We start from the raw sequence: 15,372 nt of genomic DNA, 5'->3' as shown, positions 1-15,372 counted from the left end.
TGTCAGCAAGAACGACTTGGCGTGTCACACACATTCCCAGACATGTAACATGACCAAATAATTGTGAAGCATGGTTTATTGGTATACCAAAATGTGTTACAAGGCATCTTGTAGTGTTCACCAGAACCATGCAGTGATTTCTGGAACCCATTGGTTCATAGCTGAAATTACCTTAATGCCATCTTGCTTAATTACAGTAGAACCCCGCTGTTACGTTCCTCACTGCTGCGTTTTCCCGGCTGCTACGTCGTTTTCATCCGGTCCCGGCATAGCTTCCATAGGATCCAATGTATATGGAACCCCGCTGTTACGTAGTAGCTGTGAAAACGTTCCCGCATGATACGTCGCAACTTAGCACCCCGAACCTGCCTGTGCTTAAGGGCCGTTTATAGTCCGACATAACGCCTGTGCGCGCGCATGCTACGTCACGTTGGCGAAAACGACCCCTCTATAGTCGGGCGCACCGGCGGCTTCCGACGCGCCCCGACGGGCCCGGCGCCGATGTGGCTACTGAGCCATTCGTGCGTCGGAGTCGGCGAAACTCTCGCACCACAATGCATTGCGCGCGAAGAAAAAGATGCCAACGCAACTCCGCAGACGGCTTTTGCGGACGGCGCGCGACTTGGCAAACGTTCTGCGCATGCTCCGAAGATAGCAGCCGAAGCCGCACGCGTTGAAGTATAGAGGGGATGGCATCTCGGCTGGCGCAGCGCAACCGACGTAGCGTGACTGACCACGAATGACGCTCGCCTGCGCGCCGATAACGTCGGACTATAAACGTGCCTTAAAGTAGGCAACGCGCTCCAACCGCCATTTTGGCTTTTGACGAGTTTTGGCCGGGCTTGGCTATAGAACTGGCTGCAAGAAGCCGCACGCCAGTTCGAGAGGCCGCCACTAAGTGGCCATTCGTAAAAAATGCTCTCACTATCATCACTGTGATTATGGCCACCGCATGGTTTTTGGACGGGGCGACTCACGGAGGAAGGAAACTCGGGACAGGCCTTGACGTCACTCTGTGTGAAGCTAAAGTGAAGCAGGAAGTTGGCGTTGCTCATGGCGTTGCTCAGCCTATCGAGCCAGCTCTCCTCTCTTGTTTACATTTCTCGTGAAACCACGCCGCGCCACGCGCAACCGAGCTGATCGGACACGCGCGCTCCGCATCAATATTAAACAATCGTTGGCACGTTAGCATGATTACACCAAAGAGGACAAAATTTCCCGCGGATATTCCTTCGTCCGTTGCCATTGCCGTGGCACAGTGACGACGAGGAGCACGAGTCGCATGACGCTGGGGAGTTGCCAAATCCTAGCTTTGGAGAAGCCGTCACGGCCCTGGACCTCCTCCGCAGGTACGTCGCACCTCACAGCGACGCTGACAGCAATGCGGCCTTCCAGGCTATTGAGAAACGTGTGGCAATTTCTAGCGAGCGAAAGAAACGGCAAGCCACCATTCTAGACTTTTTTAAGTCCTAAGCGCACTCTGTGGAAATAAATGGTCTATAGTTGAAGCTGCACTTTTTTCATTCGTTTTCAGAGATTTCCTCACTGTTGCGTTTTCCCAGCTGTTACGTTGTTTTTTTTTCCCGGTCCGGTGAAAAACGTATGAACGGGGTTCCACTGTATCGCAAAAAGGAACTGGCATTGTTTGCTGCTATTGGTTAGCACATACATGCTTTGTCAAATGTTTTCTCTAGAACCTTTCTTATTCCTTGTATGGTGCACAAATACATGTTCTGTGCATTTGCCGATTCATAAAAGAGAGCTGCATGTGCAGTACTTGAAGGGCCCCTCACCAGGCCACATAGCAAATTTCGTTTATACGCTGGAAGTTGTTACAGAATTTGTTTTGCCACAAAAATTTTTCAAATCGGTTCATTTATAGCCAAGACAAATATTTCAGTGCTGTGAACCCATGATTTCAGGAGGCAAGCGCCACTGCCAAGAGGCTCTCCACTTGCCCCGTCTAGCCTCCACAAGCGAAATTCCTTCCCTGCGTTCTCCCATACCGGAGCTCGAGGATTGCGTAACACATATGTCACGGCTTCGGTTTTTTTTCTCCTCTTTTTCGTGATGTGCTGCATTTCCGCTGACGGTGTCGCGTGCGAGCTGTTGGGATTCTCATTTCACGCAGCACACAATCTTGCGCACTGTGCAGGAGGACACCTGACTAGCGTTGTAAGTCAGTGCTGCACGAATACTGAGGCTGACACAAGCAGATCACAGAACATGATCGCGCACTGGAACATGGTAGAAAACGAGTTTCGGTGTCTGTGCATGTGACTGCACAACGTGGGACCAAGCCGACGAAGCGAAAGTACCGTATTTACTAGATTCTAATGCGCCCTCAATTGTAACGCGCACTTGTTTTCCATGGGGGCAAAAAAATGAAGTACAATACCGTACACCTCGTGCTTTCATATAGAAATACTATTTTCTCTCATTTGGAAAATGATTTATTCCTAATACACTAAAGTTGCGATGAATGAAAACACAAATGGGAGCGGCGTACCTTGCCACCAAGATTTTCACTGCGCCAGTACAAGTCGTGTGGGGCAATAGATATCACTCATCTTCGCTGTCAGAGAACTCCTTATCGCTGTCAACAGCCCAAAGTATTTCATCCTCAGTGCCGCCCATGGCATTCGAAATCCCGCACTTTTTTTTAAAGGCCTTGTTGATCATGGCAGATGGGATCGTGCACCATGCATCTTTCATCCATCCAACAAAGTCCTGCAGTGAAGCACGCTTCATTTTATTGGCAGGCATGAATTCATGGCAGCGACTGACAAGCCATTTGGTGTAGAGCGCCCGAATTCCATCTTTCTCTGGCTTGTTCAAACAGACATTGAGCAGCTGGAGCTGCGATGTCATGCCGCCGGGTATCACGACAAGGTCGGTGTTGCATGCAGCCATCTTGTCTTTGATGCGCTGGTCAAGGTGGCACCTGAACGCATTGAGCACAAGCATCCCACACAGACCCGAACTGCCGCTGGGTCTCTTCCACCAAACGTTATCAATCCAGTCAGCGACCAAGTCCATGGTCATCCAACCTTTTTCATTTGCATGCACAATCACACCACTCGAAAACGCAATTCCTTTCGGGAGTGTCTTCCATCTGAAGATAAGATATGGAGGCAGCTTGTGCCCATCCACAGTGCAACAAAGCATTGCGGTGACTCTAGTTTTTTTCGTTTCCAGAAGACAAAATGCACACGTGCTTCGCCCCCTTCTTTTCAACGGTTGTGTTGGCAGGCATGTCAAAGTAGAGCGGCGTCTGATCAGAGTTTACAATCTGTCCGAAGTGGTAGCCGTTTCTATGGCGCAACTTCAAAACGTACCGCTAAAAACCGCAATTTATTATGCAAAATAGAAGTGAGGCGTGCAGACAGGACACAAGAGTAGAGAAGTGGACAACACGAACGCCGACTATCAACTGAAGGGAGCACTGAGGCGAAAAAAGAAAGACGCAAAACTCATCTGCGCATGCTCAAGAATGGTAACGCCACGTGTCATTCGGGTACACGTGCCGGTCTACGTGAGAGATAACTGTTAAGGCACTTAATCTCTTCCTTATGTAAAGTAATCGAAGGCTGACTCACGCACGCACTTCCACCATTATTGATATGCCATGCCTCTACCATGAGATGCGCATCTTCATTCTTATGCCTGTACAATATCGTGCATTCATCTAACTCTGGCGTGCAGTTACAATCTCTGCAATGTAACGAAAGATTAGAAGGCGATCCACCTATTAACGACCTTTTATGTTCCATTAGCCTCTCATTGATACCCTGTCCCGTTTGCCCTACGTAGAACTGGCCACAGCTAAGGGGAATGTTATAAACCACACCCATACGACAGTCAGTAAAACCGTTGTTCTTATTGTGCTTCACTGGACAAATATCTGTTCGTTGTTTGCCTTTTACCCGCTCCTTTCTATTCTGTACGGCAGCGCATATCTTACCTAGCTTATTGGGAACAGTGAAAGCAACATTAACATTATATCTACTAGCAACTTTTTTAATCCTGTGCGACACTGAATGAATATACGGAATAGCCACTACTCTTTTTTTTTTTCTATACCTGCTTTCTGTAATCAAGTCCGTCCCTCTCGAAATCGACTTCTTTAGGCGCTCAGCCACAGTGGCCACCGCTACACTAGGATAACCTGCTTCTAATAGGCGCCGGACCTGCGCATTGAAACTGGCGCTCATTTTGTGCATGCAGGATCTGGTGAAGGAAGACTTAAGGCACGACATGGCAATTCCGTTTTTTACTAATTTAGAATGCTTGGATTGAAAGTTTAGCAACGGCTTTGAAGATCTTGGGGAGTACTGCCAACAAACATGATTTTGTTCGAAGATCAAAGAAATGTCAAGAAACTGAATTACGCGTCACTGAGGAAATTCCTTGGTAAACTTTAATCCTCCCCCATAAAGTTTAAATTGCTCACTTACTGAGGTAGCAGCGGAATCGAATTCTTCCCTATTGCAGAAAATCAGGTAATCATCAACGTAACGAAATATCTTGATAATGCTATCACCTAAGGCTTTCTCTAAGCAGTTGTCAACCTTACTCAGGTAAATGTTGCTAAGAATAGGGGCAACCTTTGAGCCAATACAAATGCCCGATTCCTGCAGAAAATCGGGTTGCTAAATTCCGTAAATGAGTGCATTAAAGATTTCCATCCGTGTCCGCATACATAACTTACCTTTTAAATGCAGCATCATGGTGGACTCAACGTGACTTCGCAGTCGACGCTTCCATGCTGATTGAATAAACACCGAAAACTGGAAGACAGGCGGTAGACTAGGTTACACCAGCACCTGGTTACACATACAACATGGAGGTGTACACATCTAGGCTAGAAGCCCGTATGAGGCGGCCATTTTTCGAATGCCGATGGCGATATGGTAATGTGGATTTAGGGACACACTCGATTCTAACACGCATGCAATTTTTGGACCCGTTCTATCAGAAAAAAGGTGCGCGTTAGATTCGGGTAAATACGGTACATGTCTCTTGCTGCATTGCTAAGTCAAACAAACACTCAGACATTTGGTTTGTGTGTTATTATTTCTCTAAACATTAATTCGTCTATTAAACCAATAGATTACCTAAATAACAGATGTTGCCTTGAGTAATTCTCGAGGTCACGTGTCACTATGAGCAATGTCACAGCACAAGCACATTTACGTAGGCGCACTAGCATGTCACCCTCCAGCTTGGTGTGGCACTCATGAGGAGAAAGGCAAATGGCGTTTGGTTTGAAATTTTGGCTCTTTCTGCGGCATGTAGCGATGTAATAATTAGCAGACACGATCCTTAGCACGCATTGTATGCACTGCGCTTGTCAGCTCAAAATGGCCAGTGGCGAGGGGCCCTTTAAAGTCATTGGGCTCGGGGGGCCCAGACCGTTCATCATTTTTTTAAGGGGGGGGGGGGGGGCTCGGCTCCCCCTTCGGCTCCCCCTTCGGCAGGTCAACAGCAGCACTGTGGCACACATTTGATAAGCACTGGAGATGATTTTGTTGCCAGTAGTGCCTTGTGCAGGGCAATTGTAGCCCTCCAGTTTTTCAATTAATGATTTAATCGTTATTAAACAGTTGATGTAGCATGAGGAAAAACAGGAATGCAGATATTGTACTGCTGCATGCAATCCACCGAGGCACTGCACATTAGTCACCACCCTTGTTCGACTAAGATTCTTGGCACAGCATACTCACATTCATAAGCCACCTCGGCGTGAAACTACCTGCTCGTGAATTAGTGCAGGTTAACTTTGGTTTCATTAGGTTACCAGTTCATTTTCATTCGTTTAGTTGGGCACTAAAGACACAGTCCACTTTTATAATTAAGTAGGTTGAAATCGTAAAATATATTGTTGTAGTGCCTCAGGTTGTCAATGCAGTGAGGTAACTCATGCTCTGTGTTGCAGCTGGACTTGTTTGCTTTGAGTTCGCATATTTTCAACCTTTTACCTCCCTAGTTATATTGCAAAAAACATTTACAAAAGACCAATTTTTTCTAAATGCTTGATTGAATCGGAAATTTAAGTAAGTTCCCAAAATACAATAATATATTTATTTGAAGAACAATAACAATACCTTGTTTAATTCTAGAGAATGTTGGCTTCAGTACACTTCCTGAAGTTTACTTTTTCAGTGCCATTAGAGTGAACAAAACTGAAATGACCGAAACAGAACTTCTATGGCCTGTAAGAGTTGTGACAAAACCGTCTGTCACATAGAATCACAGTTATGTGGGAAGGCCCTAGTATGGCACACATCAAACTCAATATCACAAGTAGTGCGATTCCACATAGCACGTTCAGTTTCCTTCTTTTTATACTTCTATATACTATAATAGTATATACGAGGGTCATTCAAGTCAATTCGGGACTTTTTTAAAAAACAAATACAAGAACAAATTTCGAAGTATGGAAAGTGGGTTTATTTTTCCACATAACCTCCAGCTACAGTTATACACTTATCCCAGCGTTTAACTAACGCCTGGAATACTTTGGCATAGAAAGATTTATTATTACGATGGAACTATTGTAGGACACCATTCTTCACTTCATCAGTGTTGAAATGTTTTCCTCCAAGGAATTATTTCAGGGGCCCAAACAGGTGGAAATCACTTGGTACTAAGTCAGGACTATAGGAGGGTGTGGTAATATCTCCCAGCCAAGTTCCTGGAATGTTAGGAATGTGCGTTGAGCGGTTTGAGATCGTGGCAATGTCTTGCAAAAAGACCACACCCTTTGTGATCAAACCTGGATGTTTCTTCAGTAAACTCTTGTGCACATCACGCAGAACACAGCATTAATACTCGCTATTGATAGTGACACCATGGGGTAAAAAAAATCAACGTGAATAATTCTGTGTTTATCCCAGAATACACTTGCTATCACTTTACCAACAGACGCAACTGTTCAAAATTTCCTGGGAAGTGGCGATTCCGTAAACTTCCACTGCATCGATGCTCTTTTGGATTCTGGGGTGGAATGGTGAAACCATGTTTCGTCACGTCAGGATGTGATTCAGAAAATCCTGGCCTTCCCTTTCATAGCGTTCCTTCAGTTCTCTACGGACTTCAACTCTTCTGTGTCTTGTCAAAAGCAGATGTGTGCACTCACTTTTCGGAACAAATGATCATGAATTGTTGTGTTCACTGTTCCTAACGACAGATTACACGCCCTTGCAATTTCATGACAGGTTATGCGACGATTGTCCACAATCAGCTGCTCCACGCACTGGATGTTCTCGGGAATGACTACCGTGGGCTGTGATCCACCACGACCGGGGTCGTCAGTAATAGAGATATGGCCATCTTTGAAGCACTTACACCATTCAAATTTCTTACTGCGACTGAGTGTCTCATCACCATACTGAGCCTGAAGTCTTCTGTAAATTTCATCAGGTTTTATGCCCTCGTTCACTAAAAACTTCATCACAACGCGCTGTTCCACGTAGACGTTCACACTGTTGTCCGCCATCTTGAGTAACGGTCTATCCAGAAGCGCAGGAAATGAGCACTGTCTACCAGTAACAGGACACAGGTGCCAGTTTCTACTGCATACAAAACCCCGAGCCTAGGCGTCTATTTAAACCTGAAACGGAAAAAAAAAATCCCGGGTTGAGTTGGACGACCGTTGTGCTTATATAGACTATTTGTATATTTTTTATGCTATATATATTGGTCAAAATAGATGCTTGTTGGGAAAATCCCAGGATGTTACTGATGTTTCGGCAGGAGGACCGGCCTCCGTTGGAGTGAAGGTTGGTCCAAACGTCCCAAAATCCTGGTATTTTTTCTATGTGCTTCTATTCTTCGACCTGTTTCGCTGTCTGGCCCTGTGATTCAATGCTTCACTGACATATATATGTTTGTTAACCATGATGATATAAAGCCAACAGACAATGAACTTGAGGGAAGCATCTGGGAAATTAACTGTAGTTCTAATTGAAATGTACAAAATAATAAAGAAAAGGGAAATGAAAGTCGACGAAAAGATAACTAGTCGCCAGTGGGGGCCAAACCCACAAGCTCCACATTACGCATGCGTTGCGCTACCAACTGTGCTACGGTGGCGGAACAATCAATCCGTCCACTAACTCTGGTACTTATTGTTATTAAATCTAGCCCTTAGGAGTGTTATAGTGAGCGCCGCTCGGAGCCATGGTGGGCGGATGTGGAATATCTTTTTTGCCTGATGGCGTCACGTAACACATGAACTTGAGAGAGCAGGCACATGACTTAACAACCCTTGTATGCTACCTAATGGCATTATATATGTATATATTTATAGAAAAGTGAGAAGCGCAACTGCGGTTTATTTGCCCAACAGTTTTGGTTGGACCGTCCTGTTTACAAGGGATGTAGCCCTTAGAAAAGGTCTGTCCACTGACCGAAACTGCTGGGCAAGTAAACTGAAGATAACCATGAAGTTGCACTCCTCATCTTTCTAATTACACTTGCCCCATTGAAAAATCCCAACTGTGTGTGTGTGTGTGTGTGTGTGTGTGTGTGTGTGTGTGTGTGTAAGCCTCATGAGCTTGTGCGCATGCGATACTGGCCGTACCACCATATGAGCCCCCCCCCCCCTCTCCACTGAACGGAGACATTAAGCTAAGCCCTGTGCATGTGACACTTTTGGCTGAAGAGTTAGTACATGAATAAGGGAGACAAAATTTGCACTTCAGCCAAAAATGCAAAGCACTAAACTTTTATAACAATGCACAATTTGCACATCACTACTAAGACTGATGAGTCTGTGGCTAGCTGGAGCCAGTGTACATTACAGCCAAGGTCCATTCATTATGTGTTCTCTTTCTTCACTAGGTTAATGCTACATTTTTCTATTTGTTTCATCAGTCCACCTTGTTGGATTGATGAACCAAATGCAAGCATGGTGAAACATGTTCTGCACAAATCCTGCAAAAGCAGGCTTTGTGCAGAATGAGATTACACCATTCCCTACACTTGCAGAAGAGGTAATGCAGGTCTTGTACAGGAGGTCCTAAGCGTTGAGCTGGCACTGAGCTGGCATGTGTTTCAATGCCTTATGTGCCAGTGTGTCACCTATGAAAGAAAGATATAGGTATGCGTTACGAAATTCAGTGTGACATTTAATCTTGCACTTTTACGTTGCAATATATCACATTCTTTTTACATGGAAAGTGTCTCGGATTTGTCGCACATAGGAAGCAAAAATGGGCACAAATAATGTGTGATGTCCACAAGTTGTAGTAATATATGAAGTAGCTATTCTGTAGGAAGCATCAGATATAAAACTGCACTGTGAAAAATGCAGGGTGAGACCTTCTACAACCACACTACTTGCATAGTTTCTGCAGTGTTGCCTGCAGAGTGCGAGATGGGAGTACAGTCGAACCCACTTATGTACGATACCAGTTTTAACGACATATTTCATCTGACATCGACATCTGACATCACAATGAGCAGCCGATGCACCGTCAACTTTTGTATGTATTGTGTGGCAAAATGAACCACTTATTACAATGCTCCTACGCCACGTTATGGGTTATAAGAATCAAATCTAACTACCAGGGGTGTGCACCGAATGGGAAAAGATGCAAGATTCTTTGGGGAAAAAAGAAAATGTGGACCATTACATTGTGCGTGCCGTGCACTTTCGATACGCCCACTTTTGTGTCAAGCAACCTGCACAACACACCTTCGCCACATCGCCAGCTTTGCATGCCTTTCCTGTCTCCCTTCTACCATTTGATGTTGGCACATTTGACTCGTGCATCAGAGGGGTGAAAGGGTAAAGGGGTGTGTGAGGCCAGCGATGCATGTGTAGGGCAATGTGATGAAAACGTGCTGTGCAACACAAAGGTGGGTGTGGCAAAGGTGTGTGGCACGCAGGCTGGTGTAACTGCTCGCATGTTTCCTTTTTGCCCTGGATTTTGAGGGGGGGGTTCCGGCGAAGGCACCCAGTTAGAATTATGGCCAATAATGCAGCATGGGAACATTGTAGTAAGCTGTTTTGCCATAGAACACGCACAATAGTGCCCCAGTACCAGGGCTGCTCATTCTTTCTGTCTAATGAATATGTTTGGATGTTTGTCGCCTGTGCTTTTTTTTTTTTTTTCCATCATGCAACCTGGTTATAACAATGGGATTTTCTTGGGACTTGAATATTGTTATAAGTGGGTTCGGCTGTGTGGTTATTGAAGCACAGGGTGAAAGCGGATGGGCCACTGCAAGGGTCCGTGTGCTCTGCAGTATATGTAAGAATGCCACAAGAAGATTACTTAAACGCATGACCCGACAGTCCGATGCATGTGGCAGTCCGGCAGTAATGATGACGCACTGTTCAGTGTCGTCTTGCCTTATCAGATGCAAGTGGCAAAACGGCTTTTGCCATGTCAGGCAGGGGAAAAAGAAAAAAGGAACAAACATTTAGTGAATTTATCCAAAGTACCCAGCGTATCAATCAGGTTTTGCTTCAATGCTAATAAAACTCCGGACTTGCAACGGTTTCTGTATTTCTAATATTAACCACTTACTGCAATGTATTCAGGTTTCTGCCACATAATTTTTAGATTTCAGCGTTTCTAAAACCAAATCCTTGTGCACTTCGCGTATATTACCTATAACGTATTGAACACAAACAGCCACTGCATGTTTCAGTAGAAAAGCAAGCATTCAGCCGCGTTAGCACTGATTGCCGTAGAATTTAGTGAGTGTGCATGAATTCTCAGTCACATTTGTTAATTTCTGTTTGTTATTCCATTAATTTCATTCTGTTAATTTATGTATTGCAGTTTCAACTTCGACATCTTTGTAATTGTGAAATGCGGCGACACGAACGGATTTCCACTATACACATAGTAGATCGGTAACAGAGCACATAATTGCAGCATTGCTCTATTCCCGATAAGCACACATTGTAATAGTATCGTGTAGAGGGGCACTGAATAGTGTTTCTCTTACTGTGAAAGTGTGCATCAACTTTATGAAAGCAGATGCAGCAGTTGTTACGGCAATGATGAGCACGCTGACCTGCACAGGCTGCGCCGAAACAGGCATGCTGCACCACAACACACACATAATAAGTGCTGGAACGAGGGAAGCATGTATTTATCTGTTAAGCATGCTTATACCTCACATATCCTAACATGAAATGGAGAAAAACCAATGAGAAATATCGGATGTGCTTCCATAAAAACACTGCCAAATCCATCTAATGTACCTGTAAAAAAAAAGTTGGAGGGAGATGTCAGTCATACATACGTCAGACATCAGTCTCCATCTTCTGACGACCCCAGTATCTTTTTCTGGCACTAGTTGTTTTCAGTTTTTCTTTAGCATCCTCAATAACCCACACCAGTGCACACCAGCAGTCGCACTCTGTGTAAATTAAAGCATTGTAATAGTTGTGTAACTGCATGAACTGTGGACTGCAGACAGCCAATACTGGTGGAGATGGCAACAGCCAAAAATTGTGCTGCTTGCCATAACCATAAATTAATTTTTAAAGAGTTTTTCTGACAGTGAAAAAATTTTTTTTTTTTTTTCGTGCGCAACACGGTGGCACTAAATATGAATACTGGTGCAGAGCAATTCATTCTCAGGTTTGAGGTTTGCCCCTGCTTTGTGCTTCACTGCAACCGAGCACTGCACGTTGCACGAGTTTCGAGGCAGTTCTATGGCACTTTGATTGAGGACTGTTTATGTAATTTTCTTTTGTGCCCTAGCTTCGTCCTTTGCTTGTGCAACCAATGCTAATAGCACACCTGCTATTATGTTGTTGCCCATGTAGGTGCCTAAGTGCTGGTTTGCCTGTACTGTTGTGCCTTATGCAGGTGTGACGCTCTGCTGAAGAAAACTGCCAGGCACCCAAGCTCATTCTTCCCAGGACTGATGCAGGCACTGCCACCAAACTATGGCTGGTTTAAAGCAAAATGGACTGCAACGGCAGATGACGACGCTTCAAGAGCTCTCTGGTTCTCTTGTTTATATTGTTGCAAATGCTTGAGGACATCCTTTCTTGTAGGGAACCCTGAGCGTTTTCTTTTTATTGGCATTGTACGGTTTTTTTTTTCTTACCCATTTTTCATTTTAAGTAATCTTCTGCAGCTTTAGTTGCGGCTCTTGACATTTCTTGCAAGATGCAAGGATATTGAGAGGGGCAGTGTGTCAACGTTAACTGTACCTTCGTTACAGTTGGTTTGCTAAACAGCGCTGGATGAACAGCTTTTATTTTGTGTAACTTTTATATTGCTCTGACTCGGGAGAGTGGCAAGCTTCATGTTGTCTTTGTCTTGACGAGAGCACCAAGCAGATTTTGTTCTATCTAAACTGAAGCTGGCGTACATCCGTTAGTGTTACCTTGAGGCTAGCCAAAGCAAAGGTTGTCTTGTTTGTGCAGTTATGCGCAGTTTAGACATGACACTGTTTGTCTCATTCTTCGATATGTGTAATAAATATCTCCTTTTATATATATATATATATATATATATATATATATATATATACACACACACACACACACACACAACACACACACATATAAAGTCTGCATACTTAGTGCTCTTATCTTGTCCTTTTGTGGCATTTTGAATTTTAGATGCATGTTAAGGGTTCCGTATGGAACTGTAACTATAATAGCAAAAATAAAAATAAAAACGCCATTGTTCTATTCTTGCCCGTGTTGTCTGTCCAGACAGGGGTATTTGAAGGAAGGTTATTTGAGCTCTGCGGGTGGCTACATTTCTTAGATGGCTCGTCAACTGCCAATTGCAGATCACTTCCAGCCATTAGTGTGTTTATTTATTCACTTGGGAGATGCTTGCCTAGCTTATTTGCCCAGAGCCTTGTTTGCATGTAACTCTACGTGCGGGAAGTGTACATATTATGCTGTTGGGAGAGACCCAGTCTGTGTTCGAGGTGGCACCATGACCCTAGCACGTGCTAGGCTCCAGACTTAGCAGGGTGTTTGCTGCCCCTCTTGCTTGCTTGGGCCCATGTATAGCGGTGGCCATGGCGGTCACCAGCTAAGTGCAGTGTTTTGGCATAGCCTGGGACTCCTGTGCATATGCACCATTTGTTGTTTCCTGTGCCCTTGTTTTCCTCCATCTTCTAGTATGTGTGCTGTTTACCACAGCCTGTCTCCAAGTTGGTCTGTTGTGGTGCTTGCCCCTGTTTTGTGTTGCTCTGTCATCAGAGCCGTGTGCTTTGTCCATCCAACCTCTTGTTTGTTCTGTAGCCACGAATGTTTGCTGGGTCTCATGCCAGGTGTTGCAAGGAGGAGGTGCGACGGTCATTCAGATGTTTCTGGCTGCTTCTATTTCTTCTGCTGTTGTCTTCTCCTGGAATGCAGTGTAGCTGAAAGGTGTACCTATTTCAAGAAAGCTCTGGAGCGGCTTTTTCAGCCTACAAAACTGTGAATAAAAATTGAAAGTGTTTGTGTTCTTTGTGCTTGATTGCTTTGCTTGCCAAGGTATCAGTTAGCAGAGCTCCTGTGTGCTTTATGCAAGCTGAGCGGCATTGGAAAAGGTGAAAATTGATTTTTTTTTTTAGCTGTTTGCTCAACATGTTCATACAACATGCAAATGATGATCCTTATATCTGGCTTCTACAACACTTGACAGCATCAGAATCTGAGCAAATTTATTGTTCATTCACAGAGCAGAAATAATTTTCTGTTGTAAGAACCATGTACATGTAACACCCGTGCAAGGAAAACGAACTGGCTAAGCAAAGCTGACGCAAGTATTGGAGATAACTGGAAGCTAGCATTAAGTGTTGAAAGTAGTTGCTTGCTATGTGCCAGGTATAGCCAAATGGATTTTATGGCAACGGGGGCACAAAATTCAGAGCTTAATGTCAAGCATAAATGCTTCAAGCAAAGCAGTACATGTTATAGCATGAGTGAATTGAAACTCTAATGGTGGGCGTCAGCAATCGCAAAAAGAAAAAGTGCGACATTCACATCGGAGGAAGAAAAAGCGACGGTAGGACAGGCCCTACCGTAGGTTTTCCTTCCGCTGATAATGTGCGTCGAATTCGCTAAGCAGCACGTACCAACTACATGTACGAAATCGCTACGTTGGTAGGACTAGGCAAGTTCCTGCAAAAACATTCAATTCAAACGAAGCTTCGTAAGCCGCGACAGGGTATCTAATCGCGATCAAAACACCCCCATTAGTGTGAAGTTGTCTCCTGCAACGTTTATTTGTCGTATTGTGTGAGCGTACATGTAAATGGCTCTGAAAGTGTGTGCATAAACTACTGTCATGCGCATACAATCATCTTATCGCATGCAACTTGTTGGGTGCTCTTCGCCCAGGCATACACGTGCTGTGTGGTTTTACACACTCGTTTTTACTGCTTCCGAGGTGCATTAAGGAGTTGCTCACTAAAGTACGACGTGGCGATTGTTGTGTAGTACACGCACACTTTTGAAGGCTGCAATGGAATGGCGCGCAGACATCGCAGCAGCATAAGTCTCCACTCGATACGTATTCGCAACGTTTGAATACACGTTTGGCGCATGTGCGTAGCCGCTGCCTCAAAGAATAACGCAGTGCAGCTCCCGACTGCTCTGGTTCAAAATAATTCATTTTCAGTAATACTAAAGGATCGAGTACATGCTGCGGGTGTCACAATCGCGCAGCACGTTCTCTTCATTCAGGTCGTACAGTATATTGAAGAAATCTAGTACTTGACCGGTGTCATGCGCCATATGCCTGCATTTAGTACGTCTGGCTGTAGTCCGACATGAACGCAAACGTTGCCCCAAAATTTGCTCCGTTAACAGCCCCGGAGCTCTGTGCAGTTCATTTAATAAACGTTTTTTTTTTTTTTTCTGTATCCGAACACGGCGTGACCTCTGCACAAGTCTGCTTTCATTTGCCCTCGGGATATATATATATATATATAAATATATATATAAATATATATATATATATATATATATATATATATATATATATATATATATATATATATATATATTTCGCTGCTATATATAGAAGCACATAGTCTGCGGGCTATGAGATAACTACTGCATACGTGAGAGCGCGCGTGTCCTAGGCTGGTGTCTTTTGTTTGTCCTCACGAACGTAGTGCTCACTTTTTATATTTTGTTTTGTTAGTGCCTGGTGGCATGGAAAAAAACCGGTGCCGAAACGGAGAAGCCCGAGAAGCACCAGCGCCACTTAGGTCGTGAGGCGACCTTTTCCCCAAAGTCCCCTACATATAACTCGGCTTTCCCCATGTAGGGCGTATAAAGCTGTAAACGAGTTGTACCCAGAGAGCAAAACCGGTTCGCAAGTCTGGGGAATAGTTGCATATAACAAAAATAAATAACAAATTTGGCAAAACAACATGGCG

The 15,372-nt window shown here is 44.4% G+C and overlaps 1 protein-coding gene across 12 annotated transcripts in view; it reads left to right on the top strand.

Annotated features, from left to right (window-relative positions):
- hts (adducin 1-like protein hts) overlaps positions 1 to 13,449 on the top strand; it is a 176,146-nt gene extending 162,697 nt beyond the window's left edge. For all 12 annotated transcript variants that reach the window (XR_011511176.1, XM_065433197.1, XM_065433199.1 and 9 more), the window contains one exon: positions 11,841 to 13,449. The gene's annotated coding sequence lies outside the window, so the exon portion shown is untranslated. The remainder of the gene's footprint in view (positions 1 to 11,840) is intronic.
- The last annotated feature ends 1,923 nt before the right edge of the window (positions 13,450 to 15,372 follow it).

This window comes from Dermacentor albipictus, chromosome 1 (assembly GCF_038994185.2).
Source record: "Dermacentor albipictus isolate Rhodes 1998 colony chromosome 1, USDA_Dalb.pri_finalv2, whole genome shotgun sequence".
NCBI lineage: Eukaryota > Metazoa > Arthropoda > Arachnida > Ixodida > Ixodidae > Dermacentor > Dermacentor albipictus.
Note: the sequence above shows the minus strand (reverse complement) of the source record. Positions and strands in the feature narration are given on the sequence as shown.